This window comes from Rhamphochromis sp. 'chilingali' (genome assembly GCF_963969265.1).
Source record: "Rhamphochromis sp. 'chilingali' genome assembly, chromosome: 5".
Taxonomy (NCBI): Eukaryota; Metazoa; Chordata; class Actinopteri; order Cichliformes; family Cichlidae; genus Rhamphochromis; species Rhamphochromis sp. 'chilingali'.
This window is the reverse complement of record NC_137932.1, coordinates 1,727,872-1,751,906: the sequence shown is the minus strand read 5'-3', so window position 1 is coordinate 1,751,906 and position 24,035 is coordinate 1,727,872. Positions and strand designations below refer to the sequence as shown.

Here is a 24,035-nt window from a genome sequence, read left to right as displayed (position 1 = left end):
CAGCAGAAATCGATATTTTGTTACAAAAATGTTTTTGTGCTCTGACTTCAGAGCATGTTGATCCTTTTTCTGAGCAAGAACCCTGACATTCCTTCACTGTCCAAATGTGTTTAACTTTTTTTTTGGCAGCAATAAACATGACAGTTTACTTATTTTAATTTAAGACATGTTTTATTTTAATTAAGTTTAAAACTTTTTTATTTAATGTAAAATTATATTTTGTTTTAATTTACTTTCAAATTCTTCAGTTGCTGAAGGGGCTGCATAGTTTTCATAAATTGCATAGTTCAGAATAGCTCGACTAATACAAACCGTTCAGCTTGTCAACAATAAAACTGAAATGAGAGAAAGACTGAGTGTGGACTTTGATATTAGATAAAATTAATATTGATAAAGTTTACCTTTATGTACAGAATCTGAATATCGCAAAATATTTTTAAAAATTGCAATAATATCGTATCGTGAGTTAAGTATTGTGATAATATCGTATCGTGGGATGTATGGTGATTCCCACCTCTATAAAATACGATGAGGAAGTTGTTGGGATTTCATTCTTTCGGTTTCGTATTAGACATTTAGGTGATATTTATTAAACATATATATTTAATCATTATTCCAAGAGCCCAGCGTGCACACAGTTTCTGCCTGGGGACACATTTTGCTCGTGTTATACGATTTCCGGGAAAAACAAACCAAAAACATATAGCTGACCTGGTATTTGTTTAAGTACATTTCCAATTGAGTTTTCCTTCTGAAAAGCCACTTAAGGCTTTTATGAAGGCAACTTGTCATGCCTCTAATGCCTGCAGTGCTTATGGGACAAACTCCCCAAACTACACCTCCTTTGAAACAGTTTAGTGCAGTGATCTCTGCAGCCGAGTCAATAAATAGGAGCATATTACTTTCTCTCTCTCGCTAACTCTCGGCTCCCAGAGCTCCCTCCTCTCTGCACGATCCAATTTCAGCCCGACGGAGGAGATCCTTCCTCGGGGCTCGTTCAGATGGAGGCCGCGGGGCCGTTTACACACAGGGGCGAGAATGAGGGATTTCTAATGACTCTGCACTCTGATAGTCTTCCAGTGGTGCCCAAGGCCTCTTGCCAAGGACCTTCCAACTTGACACAGCTACTCATCAACTGGTCGCATAACTCCAGAGTGTAGGCAGAGCACAGGGAGGGCTCTGAGTCCTGGAAGCTCAGCCTCGATGAGAGTTGGGGTCGTATAATGATCCCAGGCTGCTTCTCTCAATGGCTTTTTTTTTTAAAAAAAACCTCTTTGTTTAAATGTCTGAATATTTTTGGAACTTTTTATTCCATAATGTCCTATTCAAAAGACAAAAAACCTTTTCTTTTAATTTAGCGGGGACTTAACTTCTTATTGCAAATGTAATCCATGAATACTGAGGACTGTCCCAAATATTAACTTTGACACTGTCCTGTCGTTTTAAGTAACACTGAGGTTGCAATGGCTGTCCACAGTGGTAGAGGAGGGTGGATGCTTTTTCTCTGTTTGCTTAAGGTTGTCAGATTCAGTTATAAACTTTGCAAGATTTCAGTTTTGCAGAGTTTTGCAAAAAAAAAAAAATCAGTATTTGTAAAAACACCTGAAACAATCCTGCGTGACGTGGAAAGATTCACCGTAAACTGGAATCCTTGTTGGTGTTTAATTTCACGATTCTCATCTTTTCTCTGTTGTTTTGATTCTTTAAAATACAAAAGAGGTCAGCAGAGCTGTTTTTGTGTGATTTCTTTCACTGCATTCCTGGTGAAGTTCACTTTTTAAACTTTTATTTCATTTTAGTTTGTTTTGGTCTAAAAACCTGAAGTATCAGGATTTTAATTGATTAGCTGCGGTTCCACTCACATCTCTGTCTTTCTGCAAGAAGCTTAAAAGATTTTTTATTAGTTTGTTTTTCTTGGTTTTTTATTAATTTCCTCATTTGCGTGTTTGGTGCCGTGTCGTTGAAGGTCAGCTGCTGTTGTGCTGCACCTGTCACTGATGACTTTGTTTCTACGACTTTATTTTCTTTTGCATTGTAATGATCATTATTTGCACCACTGTCCAACAATTTGTCGTTTTAAAGGATCATTTTTGTTGCACTGTCAGTTACATTTCCAACATTTTCACCATCTTCAGCTGCTTTTCACTGATCACACTCATTTTACAGCTGTGTTTATAAATCAGCGGACATCTTTCAGTTTGTGCCCTCAAACTGACATCATTTCATTCAGGATTCAAACACCCGACACTTCCAGCTTCATTCACACTCACACGCTGACGTAATGTTCAACAGACTCGTTTTTAGCACTTGTGCATAAACAGCTATTTTTCCACTGTTTAAGCAAAAACCTGAACTTTCACTGATACAACGTGAAGCAGAGTCAAAGGTTCAGATTTTGCCTTTGTATCAAATTAATGGTTATTTTTATTTTTCCCATGCAGAAAATTTACTGTCAGTTTTGCTGTTAATCAGATCGTCCCAGCTACTGAATTATAGAAGGTGGGAAAAAATAATGTGTCTCTTACGTCTGATTAACACTCATAAATGTGAAAATAGTCATTTACAAAGTCGCTGATCATTTTTCAGTAATTGCTCTTCAAATTGTTTTCATATAATAATGCAGTTAGCTCATCCTGTCATACCGACCAGCTGCTCTGATCACAGGAAACCACAAACTTAGTTTTTCAAACAAGCTTTTTTTTATAAAATGTAAATTTTATAATTATAGTTTAATTCCATATAAATAAGGTGAAATGAATTCATCACAAATTAATCAGAATATATTAGGGGTGCAGCGATACACAAAATTCACGGTTCGGTTCGATACTTTGGTGTCACGGTTCGATATTTTTTCGATACAAAAAAAAATGTTCATGCCTTTTTAGTTTGGTATTTATTAAAATTATAAATATATATTTTAACTCAAAAGTACAGTTTTTAAATTGAATGTTGCTGAAACAACAAAGTAATAAAAAAATAAATCTATCTGATGGAGAAATCTCTCATCTTTGGAAAAGAGAGTTTATTACAGAGAAATGTCTCTTTCAAAATAAAAGCTATACTATACGCTTCTTCTGGGCTATATTCTCAGCAGCATATTAAACATATCAGGTCCCCATAAGGAGAATCCTGTGCTAACGGCTGTAAATGACTCGGGTAAAGTTTGTAGCATGCGTACTTGTTGTTTTGTCGGCTTCCACTTGTCTTTGCACTAGGATGATGTCGGAGTAAATGTGCAGTCATATTCGTTGTGTTCCCACTAGTGCTGTCAGCGTTAATCTGAAATGACGTTAACGCCACAACACGGCAAATCTCCGTTAACGAGCTACCGCCGATCGCTCCGTGCGTGGGGCTGGACGGCCAACACGTTAACGAGCTAACTGCGCTAACACACTAGCTCCTACCATGTAATTGAGCATTGCGTGGCACATCCAACATACTGTTTTACTTTAGTCCATGACGCGCTTACCTTCAGGGTCATACGTCACATGAAAACCAAAATAGTTCCAAACGCCAGATCTGAATGAGGGTGGGGGAGGTCCATGTTGTAAGGAGAGCTTAACTTCTGTCTCGCTAGCTTGCCCTGCGCTCTTCCTTCTGACGATGCTGTCTGTGTTGAGCGCTCAGCAGATCTGCGCTCGACAGTGCAGCCTAGGCGGAGTAGTCGAACGCAGATTCACTGAGCGCTCAACACAGACAGCATCGTCAGAAGGAAAGTTGATAAAATAAATTACAAATTTTGTATTGTTCGATACATATGCGTACCGAACCGAAAGCACTGTATCGAACGGTTCAATATCGATACGAGTATCGTTGCACCCCTAATATATACGTGTGTGTGTGTGTGTGTGTGTGTGTGTGTGTGTGTGTGTGTGTAGAATGTAGCAAAGGGAAACTCAGTTCTTTTCCCCAGAAATACTTTTAGTCAGTTTTCACATATTTGATACTTAGTAACTTTGAAAAAAAGAGCGCAGTATCAAACACGTGTAACTGAGTGAAACTTCAGCCTTGCACTGCTTTACAAAGAAGAAGAAGCCATCACATGGATACAATTTGATACCATAATGTTACAGTGCAGTGACGTTTCTAACATGTAGGCAACGAATGAAAAGTTTTTACAATTCAATTAAAAAAAAGAAGGCGTTTATTATATATACATTATAATTCATACATGGCACTCTGTATGAATTAAATGGTGCTTACACAGTGTTTTTATACTTTTATTAAGCACTCCTTTCACAAGCACACCTCAACAGATAGACGGGAGTAGCTGGAGGTCGAACCCCTCTATGTGCAGCCTCACCAAAAAAAACAAAACAAAATTTGTGTGAAAATCTGCACTTTACGTAACCAAACCCCTTGGATCAATGACACGTGGGGCAGAAAAACTCAGCATGAGATGGGGCGGGCACAGTGCTCCCATGAATGACAGTGAGCAACGAGGAATCTACGAGGAGGCCCAACAATGTGGCTGTAGACCACGTATCTGATGGTGCTGATGGGCCTGACGGAGCTGAAAAATGAGAGAGATTAACACAAAGGTCAGCACCACCATTTGTTTCTCCTAACCTGCATCAGTTGTGAACCTAGTTACACTTCCAGGCTTATTATTGTGACACACGGGGCCACAGACCTCAGCTTGTGTGCATGAATAAGTGTCGAGTGGTAGGGGAAAGAAGAGCAGCACTTGACCCTCCGTCGTCTCTGGGTTTAGTCATATTTCCCCGTCACAGTCACAGCCCGAGCTGAACTCCTTCCTTTACTACATCAACATGTCAGAGTCAAAACATCACACCGCAGGCACGCACAAACACACACACACTTAGACAGAATGTCACTGTGATGTGGGTTCATCACCTCGATCAAGAATGCTGCAGCTCATCCTTTCAGGGAGGGAGTGAACACACACACACATCTCAGTTTGTCATCTGGGCATACTAAGATGTACATGTCTCTACAGCATTCATCCCTTGACAGTTTGGCTCCACTGACATTTAACCAAAGCAAAACAAATTCCACTCATGAGTGCGTTTTCAGTACACATGGAAAAAAAAGTGTAAAGTGATACCCTGAGTAATGTGAGTGTAAAAAGTCCCCTGATAATAAATACAGGCAGGATGGGAGCAGCAGAACAATGCTTCTCTCGTGGCTGCTGATGTGTGTGCCTGAAAATGAGGCCGTTTTGTTGCGAATAACGATGCGGCTTTCCACAGTTTACAGGCTAATTTGAAAAAGACTATTGTGAAGCACGACCCACTAGGAACGAGTGGTTTTATTCCTGTCAGAGCTGCTTTTAAAGAAACAGCTTCCCTAAACCGCTCGTTACTTTTACATGTCTGGGTCCATTTATACGAACGGTCCCTGTTGTGTAATTTTTCCAGTTGTTCCCTCTCCTTTATTGTTCGTTGCCCCCCCCCCCCCCCTTTTTTTTTTCTCAACACCATATGCTCGGGATGGAAAATTGATTATAAATAGCTGATGTGAGGGATCCACGGTAATGATGGCGGAGAGTGTTCTGTCCCACGGCACGATGTCACCACAAGCTATCAGCTGCCGCGGTGCAGCACTTTGATGCCGCCCAGCGCGTATTACGCTCTGACGCTGGTAAGTCTATCTGCCTCCAGAGGGCCTGCCTGGGGGTCAGCTAATGGGACCACTGCCATCCTGCCTCTAGGCTGTGGAAAACCTCCCCCCTCCTCCCCCAACCCGCCTTCTTTCCTGAAGACTTGGTTACAATAACTCCAACTCTGACGAACCCAGATGGGAGGGAGCTCTGTCTGTGTGTGAGGAGACGGAGTAAAGGTGTAAGCAACCGGCCCAGCGCGCCCGGAGCAACGCAAGCCCACTCGCGCCTTGGAATCTTTCAATTTGCCTGCAATAAATTGCAGTAGGAAGCAATCACATCGCCGATGTGCTGAGAGGGTTGAAATTGAAACCTATGCAGGGACAGCAGCACACTCTCAAAGAGAGCAGAGCCATGTAGTCTTGGCTTTGACTAGTTGAAGAAATGGAAACAATTCCTGAATCCCTGCATCTCTCCCTCTTGAGAATATGCGTATTCTCCAGGCCACGAAAAAAAATGTTTGTTAGGCTGAGCACGATCGCCGACTGATTAACGTGTCAAGTCGCTACCTCGGCTTGCATATTTTCTTGCAAAAAAATAAAAAAATAAATAAATAATACAGCTGACAGCGGCAGCAGCAAGTCTGGCAATTATAGAGGCAACAAAACGGCTTCAGGTGGAGGCTGCTGGATAAAATCCGTGCGATACTTGAAACATGCATGAATGTGCACACGTGCCTCGCATTTCTATACATGTACCCTTTCATCGACGTGGCCCGGGTCAGTTGACGTAGTAATGTGGAGCTAATATTGGACTTGCTCCTGTTCCAACCTCGCCTTCTTTGTGTGGCGCATTAGTGCCCGGCTGAGTGGTGGTCAGCTCTGTTTACTCTAACTGCAGGTGGCATCGGTGACATGCATTAGTTCCCCCCTGCCCCCAGAATGGAGGAGCAAATGTGAGCGCAACCCCCCCCTCCCCCCCCTCAGGCTTGTTCTGAGCTACAAGTAAAAACGTGGATCGAATATAATAAGCGTCCAATCCGCTGCCACGTAGCGCCCTGACCAGGAGCTCCGTCTGTTCTCGCAGATACTTTGGCCTCCGATGGGCCCAAACTCGTGTTGTTGTCGCGTTCCCTCACGCTCCCCGTCCACGCGTTCTCTTTTACGCTCTGGTTCGCCGCTTTTACGAGACAAAAACAGGCGTTTGCGACCTTACAAATCACAATCTGTCACAATAAGGCACGGTCTGAGCTGAGAGCTGATTCGAGATTAATAACACCGTCAGTAACATCTTGTTCTTCAGAGGGGAAGCTATATCATATTTTTTGCGTCTCTCTCACAAAAACAACTTGCATCAATAAAGGCTTGCTTAATAAAAGACCCTTGCTTGCTCATGCAGCGTGCGGGTATCAGATAATGCCGTGCGTGTTTTATTGGGTGACGGACAAATAAAGAATAGCAGAGCGGCGTGTGGGAAGGCAGACACCGGTCTAAAAGCCTCCATTCATCCCTGAGTCATGTTTCACGGGGCCTGCAGTTTCAGTTTGGAGCGTAATCTCCTCCAGATGCCCTCGCGGGGGGGAAACAGCCCCCCCGCCCCGCAACGCAGCAAAAACAAGAGCCAGACCTTGATAATGTAATGGATTTGCAAGTTTTCTCTTGTAGCTGTTTTGACTCTGCGTCCGCGTGTTTACTCGCGGCGTCCGCTCTGTTTGGTTTCTCCTGTCCTCGCGCTCCAGCCCCGATCACAACAGCGTCTCCTTCCAGTCATCAGCTTCTGCGCTCGCTCCTGCTGCACGGGAAGAACGAGGGAAATATATGCATAACCCTCCGCTGACACGGCGCCTGCTTTGATGTGGGATTCGCAAACAGATGCCCCCCCCCCACCCCCGTGCGTCATTATTGAGGATATTAAAGTGCTGCCTCTCTCTCTTTGTCTCTCTGACTCCTTAACACAAACACTCGAGCCGTCGTTTGCAAAAAAAAAAAAAAAGCCAATTCCATTTCCTGTTTTAGAAACCGGCTTTGGAGCTTTCTCCTGGTTTTTTTTGGGGGGGGGAACAAATATAAACTGGGATTTTTGACAGGAACTTCTCGATTATGTGAGAGACTCGCAGCGCAGTTTGCGGGCCTGCAGATAATGATGATTTTATTGCTAATAATAACATGTCGCTTTTTCAGGGAATAAAGGAACGGCTTCTTGTTTTCTAACCAAGATCGTGAGGTGTAACATTTACAGAAAGCTGAACATCCTCTCATTTAAGAAGCTGAATTAGCAAGTTTTACTTTTATTTATTTTTTCTTAATGAATGCCTGAGGAGAAAAGTTTCAGACTTTGGAGCGAGTTGGATGAAAGGCCACAGCATGAAGATTAGAAAGAGCGAGCAACTTCAGCCTCCGAGAACCTCCAAAGCTTCGCTAATTATACTCCAACAGCTTCATGGGCTAGTTTTACAAATTTGACTGAATGACAGAAACAGCGAGCGGTGCTCACTGGTGCCTCTGAAGTTATATCATGTTAGTAAATGTGAGGGTCAGCTGAGAGAAAGCTCTTCCTTCTTTACAGCAGCGGCTCAATGCAGGATGTTTACAGTGTGGGCCAGTTTGGCCTCTACTGAAGACAAAGTCGAGCCAAGAAACAGCGGTGAACAAAGTCAAAGTGAAAAATAACTTCAGCCTAATGATGACAATCCAGTAACAAGTGAGGAAACAGCTCTGCACTGGGCTGTAACCCTGTGGCCTCCCCACCAACACAGCCAAGCAAACTGCCAATCATGCAAGGAGCTGCATCTGCTGCATGTATAGTAGTAAATAACAATTATATACTTAACACGTGTCCTCAAAATAGGGTTCAAAAGTGCCAAAACATATCTAGCCCATCCTTTGGTATCACATATGGAACCAGAGAACCAAAGGCAGGAACACCTTCTCAGTGCAGCAAAGACTGTGGACGATGTTGACACGATAGCAGCTGCACATCCATGATGCAAATCTCCCAGTCCACCACATCCCGAAGGTGCTGTACAGGACTGAGATCAGGTGACTGTGTAGGTCATCTGAGTCAGCAGCAACACTCGGGAAGGCTATGGTGTTCAAACAATGCTCACTGATGGTTGTGTGGGAAAATCCCAGCAGGTCAGCAGTTTCTGAAATACTCAGTTGTCTGGCACCAACAACCATGCGGCGTTCAAAGTCACTTAAATCCCACTTTTTCCACATTCTGACGCTCGGTTCGGACGCTGTGTTCCTGCCACTTTATTGGCTGATTAGATATTAACATGGCCCTAATAATTTAACTGATGTTTGTATGTCACATGATGAGTTAACTAGCTGGTTTTTACTAAAATGAAAGCTAACTTAGCGTTAAGACTTTAAACTGATTCCTCACGGTGATAAAATCGCTGGTTATCACCAGGGATGGGGTAATCCGATTACTTTTTTCAAGTAACGAGTAAAGTAAGGGATTACTGTTGCAAAAACGGTAATTAGATTACCGTTACTTTCCCGTAGGAACGCTGCGTTACTGCGTTACTAAAACTGTGATTTTTTTTGCGAGAGTGTCTCATGACAGTGACGTAAGCGAGTGCGACATTCCTGACAACAGCTGTGTGCAGATCAACAATGGATCACATAAGATTGTGGGAGAGAGTATGAGCGTGCAGCGTTTAAAGCGTGGAAGTACTGACCTTACTTTGAGTTTGATTCCATAAAAAGTGACAAAAACATTAGTGTCCGCTGTGCGTGGGAAGAAAACTTCTTTTTACAGCGAAAAAACCCCTAAACTTCCAACAAGCACCGAGTAGCTACGACGTGATGGGAAACTCACAGAGAAACTCGCGGATTCTTCCACTGACCGCGGCACACCTGCACCAGGGTAAACCTCCGCCTACCGCACTCCTGCTTTACAGGTGAAAATAGAGCAACAGGACCGCTGAGTCTTTGACTTTATTTATTTTCTGCTGTGTTTTACTTGCATCTATTTGAAAGACTGAGTGTAAACACAAAAAATATTTTATTTTATGTGCTGGAATGTGCAGAAAATAGGTTTAAATATTAAAAAAAATTTCTTCCAGTCAGAGAATGTTGCAGATAATTACATTTTTGCTTGATGCATAAAGTTAAAAGATTAAAACTAATAAAACAAGTTTTAAAAAGAGACTTTTCCATTTGATTACATTTTGTATGATGGATTATGCAGAAAAAGTAGAATTGGCTGAAAGATCTATCACTTTATCACCTATTCAGGTTGTAAATCGTGTTTTTTAAAAGTAACTAAGTAACTAAGTAATTAATTACTTTTGAAAATAAGTAATCAGTAAAGTAACGGGATTACTTTTTGGGGTAAGTAATCAGTAATTAGTTACTGATTACTTTTTTCAAGTAACTTGACCAACACTGGTTATCACTGATATGTTAAATCATCTAAAGAGACAATCCCGCTGCCATGCACAACTGCACTGATTAATTAGAGATTTAATAAATCAGTTTAAAGTCTTTGGTGAATTTTTATTCCATCTTTTAGGTTTTCTACCTTTTTTCATTAGCCGAGTGTTTTCGTGTATTTTTCGAGCTTAAAGAACGAAAGCAAACAAAACGATCTTGATCTTTCAGCTGCTGCCTTTAGGGGTCACCACAGCGAATCGTCTGCATCCATCTCATCCTATCCCAGCACCCTCCTCTGTCACATCTGCATGTCCTTCTTCTCTGTAGTCTTCCTCTTTCCCTCCTGCCTGCCAGCTCCATCTTCAACATCCTTTGTCCAATATATCCTTTCTCCCACGTCCGAATCATCTTAGCCTTGTCTCTCCAACTTTGTCTCCAAACCACTCGACCTGAGCCGTCCCTCTGATGTATTCATTCCCAGTCATGTCCATTCTGGTCCCCTCCTAGTCAGCATCTTCAGCTCTGACTTGCCATCTTAGCCAAACCATAAATCACAGCAGGTCTCACTAGCCTCTTGTAAACCTTCCCTTTCACGCTCGCTGTTACCCTTCTGTCACAAATCACCCCTGACACGACTGCATTCCCTAAATATTATCTAATCAATTAAACTGCTCGGCCACTTTGCAGCACTCATACTCTCCAAACATGCATGTACACAAACGGGCTGAAAACCGCCTGCACCAGGCCCAATTTTACACTCTCCCATCCTCTGAGAGGGATATGAATCTGTCCTTGTAAAACACAACTGTAAATATACATAGATGAAATTTACAAGCCAATTGCCTCCTTGGACTTGAGTCAAGCTAATAAACACAGAGAAGGAGGAGAAAAGACGAGCAGGCCCTCGTCCTATCTAGGCCAGTCGAACGGGAGGCGTGGCGAGGGGTGGGCTGCGCGGCTCTCGCTCCGGGCCAGGTCTGTCGAGAAGGTCATGTGAAAGTGGAATGCGGCGGGGTCGGTTGCTCGCCAGAGGCTGCGTTCAGTCAGAAAAGCTTATTTTTTTAAAACAAAGTGAAAACTGTATGCCACCTGGGAGAGATTATTCCTCACTGTTGTCCAGGTTTATTTGAATAATTGAGTTTCTGAAGCATGCGAGGCTACATCGCCACGGGGCAAAGATCTCAGTGTTTTATGCTTTGTTTGGTTTTTTTATTTGGCAGTGCATTGTTTCGACAGAGTTTAACTGACATAATGTGAGGCTGGGCTTTTGCACGCTGCATAACTGGACAAACAATTACCTAGCAATTACTGCGAAGCTTTTGAGATAGAGAGGAATGCATCGCTCAGCAGGCAGCTGACAGCGTGCGCTAACTCAGCAAGCGACATGCAAAATAGGAAAATAATGGCGTAGAGTGCCAGAAGTGAAGAGCGTCGGTCCAACGCAGAGACACACGGCAGACATGAAGGCTGCACACGAACAGGAAAAAGCAATTTATGTAGACGCACGTGCAAACATCGAGACACATCTAAAGAGAAGTGAACATGACTGAAAGCAGGGCTGGAGGTGGGGGTGTCTCAGACTAGGTTTGGTTTCATTGAGAGTGATTCCTGCATATAAAGAAAATGATTCAGTGTTTTTCCCACACGACAGGGTTGCTTCAGTTTGCCGTGTTAAGTTGCAGCGTCGTCATAGGTCACAAAGTTTAATAAAGACAAAACTTTAAGGTGAGTAATAACAGAAAGGTGGTGACGCGACGCCTGTGAGCTGTTGAGTTTGGAAAGATAGACGGCGTATTGTGTCAACTGGACCTTTGTTCTCACCCGCATCGCCCAGTCGAGGGTTTGGGTGCTGCAACAACAACATGATGTCATGTTGACTGGTAAGGAGGAAGAATGAGGGGGAGGGGGGGCAGAGGTGATAAAAATGTGGGAGGTGAAGAAAACGGGTGAAGACGTGGATTTGGTTATGTTTGTTTTTTGGCATATCCAAATTGGAATCAGATTGCAGATTGTAAAAGTCACGCTGTCGGTGGTTAGGAATCTGATTCAAATCAAATTTTAAACGACATCGTGCCCAGAGCCACTCAAATCACATTTCCAACTGTCCTTTACGTCACTGCCAGCGCCTAACACAGAACACATGACGGTAACATCACACCTGGCTGCAACTGCTGGAGACCAAGGAGGTCTGTGAGTCTTTTATTTAAGTAAAAATACATCTCTATAAGTCTTGGAAACCACCTACTGCCTTTGGTGTACTGTGTCCATACACACAACAAAATAGACCCCTGCTGTGCTGAGATGTTGAGCTTTTTGGACGCGGTGATGTTTTGGCGACGAGAGAGAAGGAGGAAGCGAGGCTGCCGGGCTGGCGTGCTAACCAGGCTAAGGAGGAAGCCTTTCAAACCACCGCTCCCGAGTTTATATCTCTCGAATGTCAGATCCTTGGCGAACAAGATGGACGAACTAAGGTTACAAATAACAACGGACAATCACATCAAAAACTCATGTATTCTTCTAATCACTGAGTCCTGGCTGCATCAGTCCATCCCGGACTCTGCTATTGAGCTAGCAGGCTACACCGCACAGCGCCAGGATAGAACAAACAATTCCGGTAAGAGAAAAGGAGGGGGAATCTGCATATACGTGAATAACAGCTGGTGTACAAACACAGTGATCATAGACCGTCACTGTTCTCCGGACATAGAATATCTGACTGTCAAATGCAGGCCCATCTATCTTCCACGGGAGTTCACTGTTGTGGTAATAACAACTGTTTACATACCGCCAGATGCAAATACTAACATGGCACTAGCGCTTTTGCACACGAACATCAACAATAAACTCAATAAATATCCTGACGCAGTGCACATTATAGCGGGTGATTTTAATCAGGTGGATTTAAAAACAGCTATCCCTAATTTCCACCAGCATGTGAAGTGTGCCACGAGAGGGGCTAACACCTTAGATAAAGTCTATTCCAACATCAAGAAGGGCTACAGGGCAAGACCCTTACCACATCTGGGCCAATCTGACCATTTATCCCTGCTCCTAATTCCTGCATATGCCCCAATCAGGAAAACTGCGTCGACCATCACTAAAACTGTAACAACATGGCCAGAGGGCGCTTCTCAACAGCTACAGGACTGCTTTGACAGAACCAACTGGAATATCTTCCAACATCAAGACCTGGAAATGTTCACAAACAGTGTCCTCTGTTACATCAAACACTGTATAGACACTGTCACAGTAGACAAGCAGATCCGGGTTTACACCAACCAAAAGCCATGGATGACCCGGGAAGTCCAGCAGCTGTTAAAAGAGAGGAACAGCGCCTTCAGGTCCGGAAGCAGGGAGAGCTACAGCAGGGCTAGAGCCAACCTGAAAAAAGGCATTAAGAAGGCCAAGGCGGACTATAGGAAGAAGATCGAGAACCACCTGGAGAGTAAGAACAGCCGGCTGGTGTGGCAGGGTGTCCAGCAGCTGACAAACTACAAGTCCAAATCAGGTATGGCTGAAGGTGACCCAGCATTGGCGGAGGAGCTGAACATCTTCTTCACACGCTTTGAGGTCACTGCACCCTATGCCTCAGAGGAACAGCTACACCATACAGCCCACAGCAGCACTACCATCATCACTCTGGAGGAGCATGAAGTGAGGCGCACCCTGCGGGCTGTTAACCCGAGGAAGGCAGCTGGCCCAGATGGCGTACCAGGACGTGTGCTGAGAGACTGCGCAGACCAGCTTGCCTATATTTTCACCAGGATTTTTAACCAATCCCTTGAACAGTCAAACGTCCCACCCTGCCTCAAGACCTCCACCATAATACCCTTGCCCAAGAAATCTCATATCTCTAGCCTAAATGACTATAGACCAGTGGCACTAACCCCGGTGGTGATGAAGTGCTTTGAGAAACTTGTGCGTTACCACATCACAGCAGCCCTACCCAGCAGCCTTGACCCACACCAGTTTGCCTATAGAGCAAACCGATCGACAGAGGACGCCATAGCAACAGCACTCAATGTAGCATTAACACATCTGGAGAGGCAAGGAAGCTATGTGCGTATGCTCTTTGTGGATTATAGCTCGGCATTTAATACCATTCTTCCATACAAACTGGACGCCAAGCTAAAAGACCTAGGGCTTCCTCACAGCACCTGTAAGTGGATCAATAGCTTCCTCACCGACCGCAGACAGAGAGTGAGAGTGGGACGTTACACATCTCCAGCCCTAAATCTAAGCACTGGGTCGCCACAGGGCTGCGTGCTTAGTCCACTGCTCTACTCGCTTTATACACACGACTGCACCCCCGCCCACCAGAGCAACGCCATTGTAAAGTTCGCAGATGACACTACTGTGGTGGGGCTCATATCTGGGGGAGATGAGTCTGCCTACAGAGATGAGGTGGAGCGGCTGTCTTCATGGTGCAAGGATAACAACCTTCTCCTAAACACGAAAAAGACCAAAGAACTCATAATTGACTACAGAAGACACAAGACAGAAATCCAACCACTAATCATCAGCGACGACTGTGTGGAGAGGGTGGCAGACTTCCGCTTCTTGGGAGTCAGCATAGAGGGAAACCTATCCTGGAGTGTGAATACCTCTGAGCTACTGAAAAAGACACAACAGAGACTGTACTTTCTGAGAGTGCTTAGGAAGAACAACATCACACAGAGACTGCTGGTGTCTTTCTACAGAGCCTCCATCGAAAGCATACTAACGTACTGCATAGGCATATGGTACGCTAGCTGCACAGTGGCTCAGAGGAAAGCACTCCAGGGAGTAATCAACGCTGCCCAAAGGACAATCGGCTGCCCTCTCCTCAAACTGAAAGACCTACACAGTTCCCGCTGCCTCAAAAGAGCCCATAACATCATAAAGGACACCTCACACCCTGGACACTCCATGTTCGAACTGCTGCCTTCAGGTAAACGGTATAGAACAACATACACAAGGACTAACAGACTCAAACACAGTTTCTACCCAATTGCAATATCATGTCTCAATGCTACTAAAAGTAGATGACTTTCATTGCCCCTGTTGTCATTTGTGCCCTTGATGTTGGAATGCTTTCAGACATGTTTTGTTGGATGCGCTAACAAATTGATTGAGTGATTGATTGTTTGAGTGATATATCAACTAGGTCGTATGTTGAGTGTCTGTATGGGGCCTTAGGCCTGGATTGCTTGGGTGTATCTACGGTATGAGAATACTGTATTTTATATGTATTTCTATCTTTTATATCCTATCATTATAGTTTTTAAGTATTTAATTATAGTTTTTAAGTATTTATCTTTTGTGATGTTGCACTGACCAGAGACATCTTTCAATTTCATTGTACCTGTGACAATGACAATAAAGAATATTCATTCATTATTCATTCATTTATTCATTCATTCATTCATTCATGTTAAGATATACGGCGCACTATAGTTCTCGCCCGCTCATGCAGCTTCAGGTAAAATCGCCTCCTTGATCGAGGAAAAAGCAGAGTGGGGCCTGTGTTATTGTTATTAGTGGTGCCTCAGTGTTACCGTTAGCATGTTACTGGTGGAAATGGAGCCAATTTGAACAGCTTTAAACAAATGATGCAGTGAAGTGGCAAATAGTCTTTAGGTTATCAACAGGATACACCCTGGAAAACGCTGCCAGAAATGCAATTGGTTTCAGCCGATGCTAAACAGCCTCAAAGTTATAATGGCATCGACTTTGGGGCAACTTTATCTTTGATAAAGAGGCGTCAACGCCAAACGGCGATGTGGCGACCAGAGCTGATGGGATGTCGATGAGATTTTGGGAGTGAATTTGTAAGTTTGCTGACTTACAAAGAAATGAACAGCCTCTAACTGGTATGGCATTAGTACCAGTTAGAGACTGGCCCCGCCCAAACGTCCACACAATCAAGCATGAAGGTGGAACTATTATGCTTCGGGACTGAGGGCACAGGACAACTTAAACACAACAAGGAGGCCATGAACCGTAAAATCTTGGACAGAGCAATGAAGATGGGTCATGGATGGATCTTCCATCAAGACCCGAATCATGAGGCCCAGGCAAAAATGAAGTGGCTAAAGAAGAAGAACATTGAGCTCATAGAGCGGCCCAACAAGTCTCCAGACCTTAATCCTATAGAACAGCGGTCCCCAACCCCCGGGCCTCGGACCGGTACCGGTCCGTGAGTCGTTTGGTACCGGGCCGCGAGAGTTGAGGCTCAGGTGTGAAATGTCTGGTTTTCAGGGTTTTTATCGGTTCTCAGCGTTATTTTGTTATCGTTTTTATCGTTAACTCTGTTTTCCTGGGTCTTTTCACGTGTGTTATGAATAAATCTTCTTTTTTTCAGTACCGGTACTAGTTTTATTTTGTTGTATTTATCCATGATACCTTAAAGGCCGATCCGTGAAAATATTGACGGGCATAAACCGGTCTGTGGTGCAAAAAAGGTTGGAGACCGCTGCTGTAGAAAACCTGTGTAGAGAGTTTAAGCTGGAGACTTTAGAGAGTTTGTAAAGATTAGTGAACCAAACCTTCATAATATGTGTGCAAAACTGTCGACCAGGTACAAGAAACATCTTGCTGCTGTACTTGCCAACAACAGTTTCTCCACAAAGCACGAACCTACATTTTGCGAGTTTCAGTTGAAACTTGTTATTACAACTTTAAATATAAAGCCTTGAGCTGTAGCAGGATCACTGCTGTTAGATCAGAGGAGAGAGGTTTGAATGAAGGAGAATGACGATTTTAACCACATTCTTTGGAAATATAAACATTTTTTATTTTTTGTCATCAAAAAAGGAAGTTTTGCCGCATAAATGTGAGTCCATTTTTGGAGTCTAATGTAAACAGTTATTTTTAAAGCCTTCTGGGAAGAGGTCTGCTGAAACAACCCAGTAAATGTGAAAAAGAACCAACGCCATTGCATGAAGCTGAGCAAAAAGATTTCATGGAATCAAATGAACTCGGCGTTGAAAGAAGCAGAAACGGAGACAAACATTCCTGGTGTCTGATACGACCCGCATCACCACGACTACTGTGGTGTGAGACGATTCATCGCCCGTATTCATCTAATCTGCAGCCTTCTGTTTTGGTTACATTTGAGAGAAATACCCTACTCTCACACTTGTTCAGTGTGTGTGTGTGTGTGTGTGTGTGTGTGTGTGTAGCAGCACTGCTGCCACAAAAATAATGCTGATAGCTCTGCGATGCCTGAACACCAAATGCAACATCGCTTGTAAATGACAACAAGGATTTCACAACTAAAGCTCAACTTTGAGGAATAAATTGAGTTTTTATGAGGTGTGAACATAAAATCTAAGATAAGGGGGGGACATGAGGGTGGAGGGGGGGCGGCTGAGTCCTGAATGCGCCAGCAGCACGAAGCCTGTTAAAAGTTCAGTGTGACTGGAACAGAAAATCAAGGAGTGCAGCTCCGAGTTGTGTTATGTACGCCTGCTGGCAGCCCTTCTGGCTGGCATTCGCCGGCGCTTTTTTGGCCACTTTCAGAGGTTTCCAAAGCAAACAGGAACGGCTCTGCTTACGCGCCATAAAACCTGTCCTCAATTATAGGCAGCGCTGTACTCACAGGGTAAGAAAATGTTCAAAGTACTTCAGTAACTTCCAAATACGCTGAAAATCTATCAGTTACATTTAAATGTGGAGTATCTGTTTTGGCCCATAACGAGGTATCATGATGCTGGTTTAGGCAATACTCCGAATGCTGTATATATTATTATTATCATTATTATTATTATTATACATTATCTGTGATTTAAAAATAAATTCATCAGGTATGGTAGCACCAAATATACTAGATTGTTGTTAAGACAGGGGATACGATCTGTGCTGTTTATGTCTGTGGCATAATACCATAATAGCTATACTGCCTGTTCAGAAGCCAATATAGCAGTAAGCACCACAAAAGTACCGAATGCACTGGCACACATGTTGTCCCATCACTTGCTGAAATAATAGCTTCAAGTGTCTGAAGACTTCCTGCCAACTCTCTGTACTCATACTGCAGTTTAGAACCATCGTTAAGTGTTTTACAAAGGAAGCAAAGGAACAAGAAAAAACTGATGTAACGTCCAATTTTTCCGATCAAAACTTATTTTGTGGTGAACAACTTCACTCTCAAAATATACGAGTCGCTCCAACAACTATGAGACTAGTTTGTACTCAGAAAGACGGAGCATTAGCTTATCTTGCTTAAGGTCGCCATGACTGCAGTTAGATGTTGTGCTTTTCTTACAGCCGTCAGCTGCAACATGCGTGCCTTGTCATTCACTCTGTTACTCCGTTCATTTAAAGATTGCTGGGTTTCTATTGGCAGCACGATGCACAAAACACAGAATAAATGGAGGTCTCACCTCAGAGGTCTGTAGCCCCACAGGATCTGCTGCCAGTGTATCATTGCCACCACACGATACCCCCAAAGGGCCCGTCCTGATGTCCTGATGTGTCCGAGCTGCTTTGGTCTATACGCTCGAAGGTTCCAGCTTTAGACAAAGCAGCATTTGCTGAGTCCTCGGGAGGTTTTCATATTCTGGCTGAACTCTAGTTATGCATTACACGATGTACGCAAAAAGTCATTGTGAGGATGTATAATGGTAATTACATTTTTCAGTTCAAACCACCAAAACTGACTCATCAGAATTAGATTTATGCAGTAATAACAGTCAGCTGGTGGATGGATTTAGGTCCAAGAAGAAGGCACGAGGAAGCCCACAGTCCCTCAGGGCTACGCTAAGCATGGCACATGTATCCTCAGACACATTAAGACATCAGGGGCGGTAACGAGCCAACAACCAAAAATCGCAGCTCTTGAAGAAAACTAACAAAGCCGGTTATAGAACGAAGGACTTACAAAAACAAGTCTTTCTTTTCCTTGCTAACTACAGCGTGTGACCAATCAGCTTTAATCCAGAATCCATGGTCACATTTTCCACAACTAATATTCAAAATGCCTTTTACAGCGTGGCGGCTCCTGGGTCTCAGCCACAGAGAGAGAAGGAAGAAGGGCCAGACTGAACTGACTCTTCTGGGTGTTTACGGGGTTTCTTTGTCCGTAAGTGGTTTGAGTTGTTTTTCAGGACATTGTTACTGCAGCAAGCAAAGCTGTGATTTTCCCTTTAAACTGCTCCGTAAAGAACAATCAAAGGTGCAGCTAAATGTTGAGTCGCTCACTTTGTGAAGAAAACAACCCGCGTTGGTCACCTCTAATCGTCAGATACATTTGATGCAACATGGCGAATGTTAGCGCCCCCCACCACCAAAGAAAGAAAAGAAAATCAGCTGCTGTTCCCTGATTGGTTCAGTTCTGGTCGAATCTTTCAGAGGTCACGGCTGCAGCGCGTCTCTCTCTGAACGACAGGTCCCACATTAATGGGGCGCCAGCGGTCACAAGTGGGAGATTATGAGTGTTTGATGAAAACAGCTATTGGTGGGATTCATCATGGCTGATGTTGACTCAGTTCGACCTCCAGACGTGCGCGTGAGGTCACTGTTGCAGCTTTGTGTTTTTGGGGCTTTTTTCAGGTACATCGGTCTTTATGGTATGTTAATGTCTAAGCCGTCGACTATAACCTAATGACTGCGCGCAGGTATTATCTTCCAAAAATATACATTCACAACATTCTTTCTGAACTACCGAGTTATGTTTGTTTTAATGGAGGCAGAAAGAATTCGAGCCCGTCGATGGGACGGAGGCTGAAATGCAGATGTATACACAGAGACGTTTTTTATAGACACTTAACTCTAATTAACCTTCGTTCTCCTATTTGCCTATAATCACATTATCCTCTGGTATTTGACTCTATTTTCCTTTCGTTCAGGAGAGGCCATGTCCTCCTGCTACATGCCCAGAACAGTGAGACGGAGCGAGAACAAGCTTCTCCTTGTGTCCGATCTCCCAGTCGGCCATAGAAGCAGCCTACGGTCTTCCTTCTCCCTCCCTCTCTTTCTCGCTCTCGTCTTCGTCCTTTCCTGCTCCTCCATCACTGCATATCTGAGCTCTGCCCTCAGGCTGCGTCCAGCAGTCGGCCGCTGCCGTCAGCTGACTCTTCAGTGCTACAGGTTTGGGCTTGTATAGGATTCAGTCTTCTGTCAGGATGTTAATAAACGAGAGTCTAAATAAAGTAATTCAAGACAAAAAAAAGATCAAACTGTTTTTCTTCACTGTCATTTCTAACAGTCTCAGACACGGTGAGACATTCCTAATGCCAAAGTCATGTGAAATTATTTTTTTTGCAACTAATTGTATCAAAATGTTTAAAGAAATAAAATAAAAAAGGTTGAATCTATGCGTCTTTTATCCCCCATGTTGTAGAAAACACACTGCAGCTGTCGAATGTGTTCATTTCTATACTGGTGTGTAAAACCCTTCTGCCTGTGCCCCAAAGCAATGATAGGTGGAGGTGAAAGCTCTCACTTTAACCTGAGCTCCAGAAAGGTGCCTGCTGAGCTGTCAACTGACACATTACACAATGCATACTTTAAAGAACTGATGCAGAAATGAGCCTTTAGACCATAGGTGTCAAACTCTGGCCCGTGGGCCAAATTTGGCCCGCAGCCTAATTACATTTGGCCCGCGAAGCCATGCCAAATTATTATTAGAGCTGGCCTACTGGTATTATACAGCTAATATATATATTGTTTAGTATTAAGCTTTGCTTGTTCCATATCCAGTTTTTCAGCAAAACGTGTTTGAGTCCATAAGAAAAGATTCATTCTTATATCTGGAGGAATAAATATATTTCAATAAATATTAATGTTAGCCCGCGACTTTGTTCCAGTTTTGAATTTTGGCCCACTGTGTATTTGAGTTTGACACCCCTGCTTTAGACGGACACTTTACACTTGCGCTTCATTGCATTTAACAAAGACATCACGTACAAGTTATTTTACAGTGTAAAGATGATATGGAAAAATGATGGAGCCTCAAAAATGATGTTTTGTAAAAAAAAAAAAAAAAAAAAAAGGAAAAAATGTTGAACTAACACCACCTTGACCACTAAAATATGAAACTCATGGTTACATGTGAAGCCATCTGTAATAACTCAATAATAATCTGTATAAACTACAGAAGGACAGACAATTCTGTTATAGCTGATTCTCTGTATAAAATACTCAATAACACTCAACTGTCTTCTTGAAGTTTGATTCTATTTACTTGATTTTTGTTTTTCGAGGGATTTTTTTCTCCATGTACTGTTAAAACGTCATAAATCATAAAGAAATAAGATTTCTCTGAAATGTATTTTCAGATGTGCCGTCTTTGTTTGGCTCAAAGATTGTTAGTAAACCAGAAACAAAGCGTTAGCTAAATGTAACAACAAGAGGTAATATATAAAAACTGCTGAAATATTTAGCAAAGAATTTTAATTGTTTATGTAAAAGTAGTTAAAAATTTAAATAGAACTGTAAAAATAAACAGAGCACTAAAGCTCATATTTAGTTCAAATAATTAGCTAAAAATAGGCTAAATACAATAATTGAAATGGTAAGCTAAGAAAGCATTCACGTTTCAAACACTTGGTGTAATACATGACGTTTTAAATGGTTAACCCAAAATAACAGATCAGAGCCGGTAAAGACTCCAAGTTCAAACAGTTAAGAGAGGATTTGCATTTTAAACAGACACTTTCTAAAATAGTCACTTAAACCCAACAGATAAAAAGTTAAAACAGCAAAAAGTAGCGTGATGAATAAAAGCTCCAAATCAGACGCAGCCTCTCAGCAGCAAACTTGACCCAGTGACTGTCTTTAAAGCATTACTTTGCAGTGAGTTAAAATGCATATATGTGGAGTGTTTCCTGCGAGCTGTTTGATGACTCTGTATGAACAATATGATTCTGAAAATAAAATCTACAGGGACAAAAACAGCAGACATATCCAGGCTACTGCTACACAATATGGAACAACTGTGAACATGTTAGGAAAATGAAATATTAGAGGTCATATGTGGATGCTGGAGAGGTGTGTGTCACTACTCTCTGTATGCTGTAGCCTTATGTTTCCTCATTAATCACGTTCATTGGCAGGTGTGGTCTGGGACTTGGCGTTCTGGAGGTTTGTTAAGTAAAAGCCGGTGAATAAAACAGCTTTGTAAATGGAGTGTAATCAGGGCAGCTTTCCCCAGTAAAGAAGAGGAGAAAAGCTTTTGATCATAGAGATGTCATTATTTCCAAAGAAGCGTGGAGTGTTTACCTGTGAGAGGCAGAGGAGGACTTCACACCCATTTAAATAATGAGACCATCGCGAAAGATGTTAGAGATAATTGTTTCTATTTCACCTCAGACATTTTAAAAGTTATTGCTGGTATGCTCACAATTATTTTCAATCGCTTTCTGCTGGAAAAGGAAGAAGAGCTGGTGAGGTTACACAACGTAAACCGGCCCTTACCCTGTTCTGAATGCTTTCTTCTTTTTCAGCCACCCCTGCAGAGGCTGTGGGTGCACTCTTTTCATCACGCTCTTTAAAGACAGTAATAACAATAACGTGTACTCAACCTTTTATTTAGCGTCTCCTGTAGGCCACCCATTACATTCATCAGCCCTGTTTAAAACTTTGCTTCAGAAACCATTCGTCATCCCAAAGGTTGACAAGACAAGTGCAGCAGGTCAGGAAGAAGCACAGTGAACAACGGCCAGTGAGAAACAGGCAGCCGTGAATAATGCATGAGTGGAAAAAACAACAACAACTTCTGAAAGTTCATTTTGCTTTCAGCTGAAGATGCTCTCACATGAAAGGAAAAAAGCGCCTTTTTGCCAACTTCTATGCAGTCGTACTCCGAGCTCAGCTTGAGATAGACACTGATTAGTTTAATTATGTGTGCCGTGATTAGGCATCTTAATGGTACTCATCCCAATATGAGACATGACTTACAATGATTTAGAGCTGTGACATTTGCGATAAAGCTTTGCGAAGAAATCTGCTATTTTTCTTCTTTTCTTTTTTGTTTACAGACACTAAAACACATCCGAACACAGCGGGCAATTTAAAACACACACACACACACACACACACACACACACACACACACACACACACACACACACACACACACACTTACCGTCTCTAAGCACTCGGTGGTCGTAGCGGGGTCAAAGGAGAACAGAGGCGAGGAGCCCTCACGGCGTTACGCTCTCATGTCAGCCCGGCTCACAGACACCGACGGGCTCGTTAACTTGAGAGCTCGCTGAAGTGTGTCAAGAGGAAACTGCAGGCACAAGTCAGTCAGGCCGGCGAGGAGCAGGCAAACGAGGCAGACACAAAGCGGAGAGAATTCAAAGACGCCAGCAGTTTCTTCTTCCTCGCTTTCTCTGCTGTAACTTAACCCCCCCGAGGAGCTCCGGCGAGCAGACACACACAACCAGTTCCAGACCTGTCCTGCTCCGGCGGCGTGCCTCTCCCCTTTTCTCCCTCTCACATTTCTCAGGGTTTTTTGGTATCATTTAACTCTTGATTTTCGATGAGCTCACCGCGGGCTCAGGTTTCAGCGCCTTTTGCTGGAATGCGAGGGCAGTCTGGAAGAGGCGAGAGGTGGCGGGGAGGTCAAAGGCTACCGGGCTGCAGTGCGGAGGAATGGGGATGACAGGGGAGTTCCAGCGGATGGATATCTCGAGAGGGGGGCCCCGGAGAGCCGAGAACAAAACAGGAGTCTCAGGGGTCACGGGTTACGGATGTTGAAACATTTGACATCTCTGGAGGCTACAGACTTCAGGAACACCGAGTACATTTACACGCTCACATACACACATATTCATGTCTAAGTGCCAGATTTATTGCTCTCTTAGGGGGTCGGGTGTTTTCCTCCGGGACAAACACTTTGTTTCTTCTGCTGTTTTCATATTTTGATTTGGGTCAGAGGCACGAGTGTGACCACAATCAGGAGAATAATACGGTCATTTGCATAGTGCAACTTTAGCAAGGATTATGAGGAGCAGGGATTTGTTTAATGGCGCCTAGTGCCCCCTAGATCAGGCAGCTACACCGAAGATTAAGAAGAACAGGTAAAATATCACCGTGGCTTAGCCAATAAGCCCAAAATGCATATCAGTGCTTGTAAAGACTCCACCATAATTCACAATGAT

At 43.3% G+C, this 24,035-nt stretch overlaps 1 protein-coding gene across 1 annotated transcript in view; it reads right to left on the bottom strand.

The window, feature by feature from the left end:
* Window positions 1-23,298, bottom strand: part of flrt2 (fibronectin leucine rich transmembrane protein 2) — a 49,515-nt gene extending 26,217 nt beyond the window's left edge. Inside the window, exon 1 of the mRNA XM_080883227.1 lies at window positions 23,015-23,298. The gene's annotated coding sequence lies outside the window, so the exon portion shown is untranslated. The remainder of the gene's footprint in view (window positions 1-23,014) is intronic.
* Window positions 23,299-24,035: the final 737 nt, after the last annotated feature.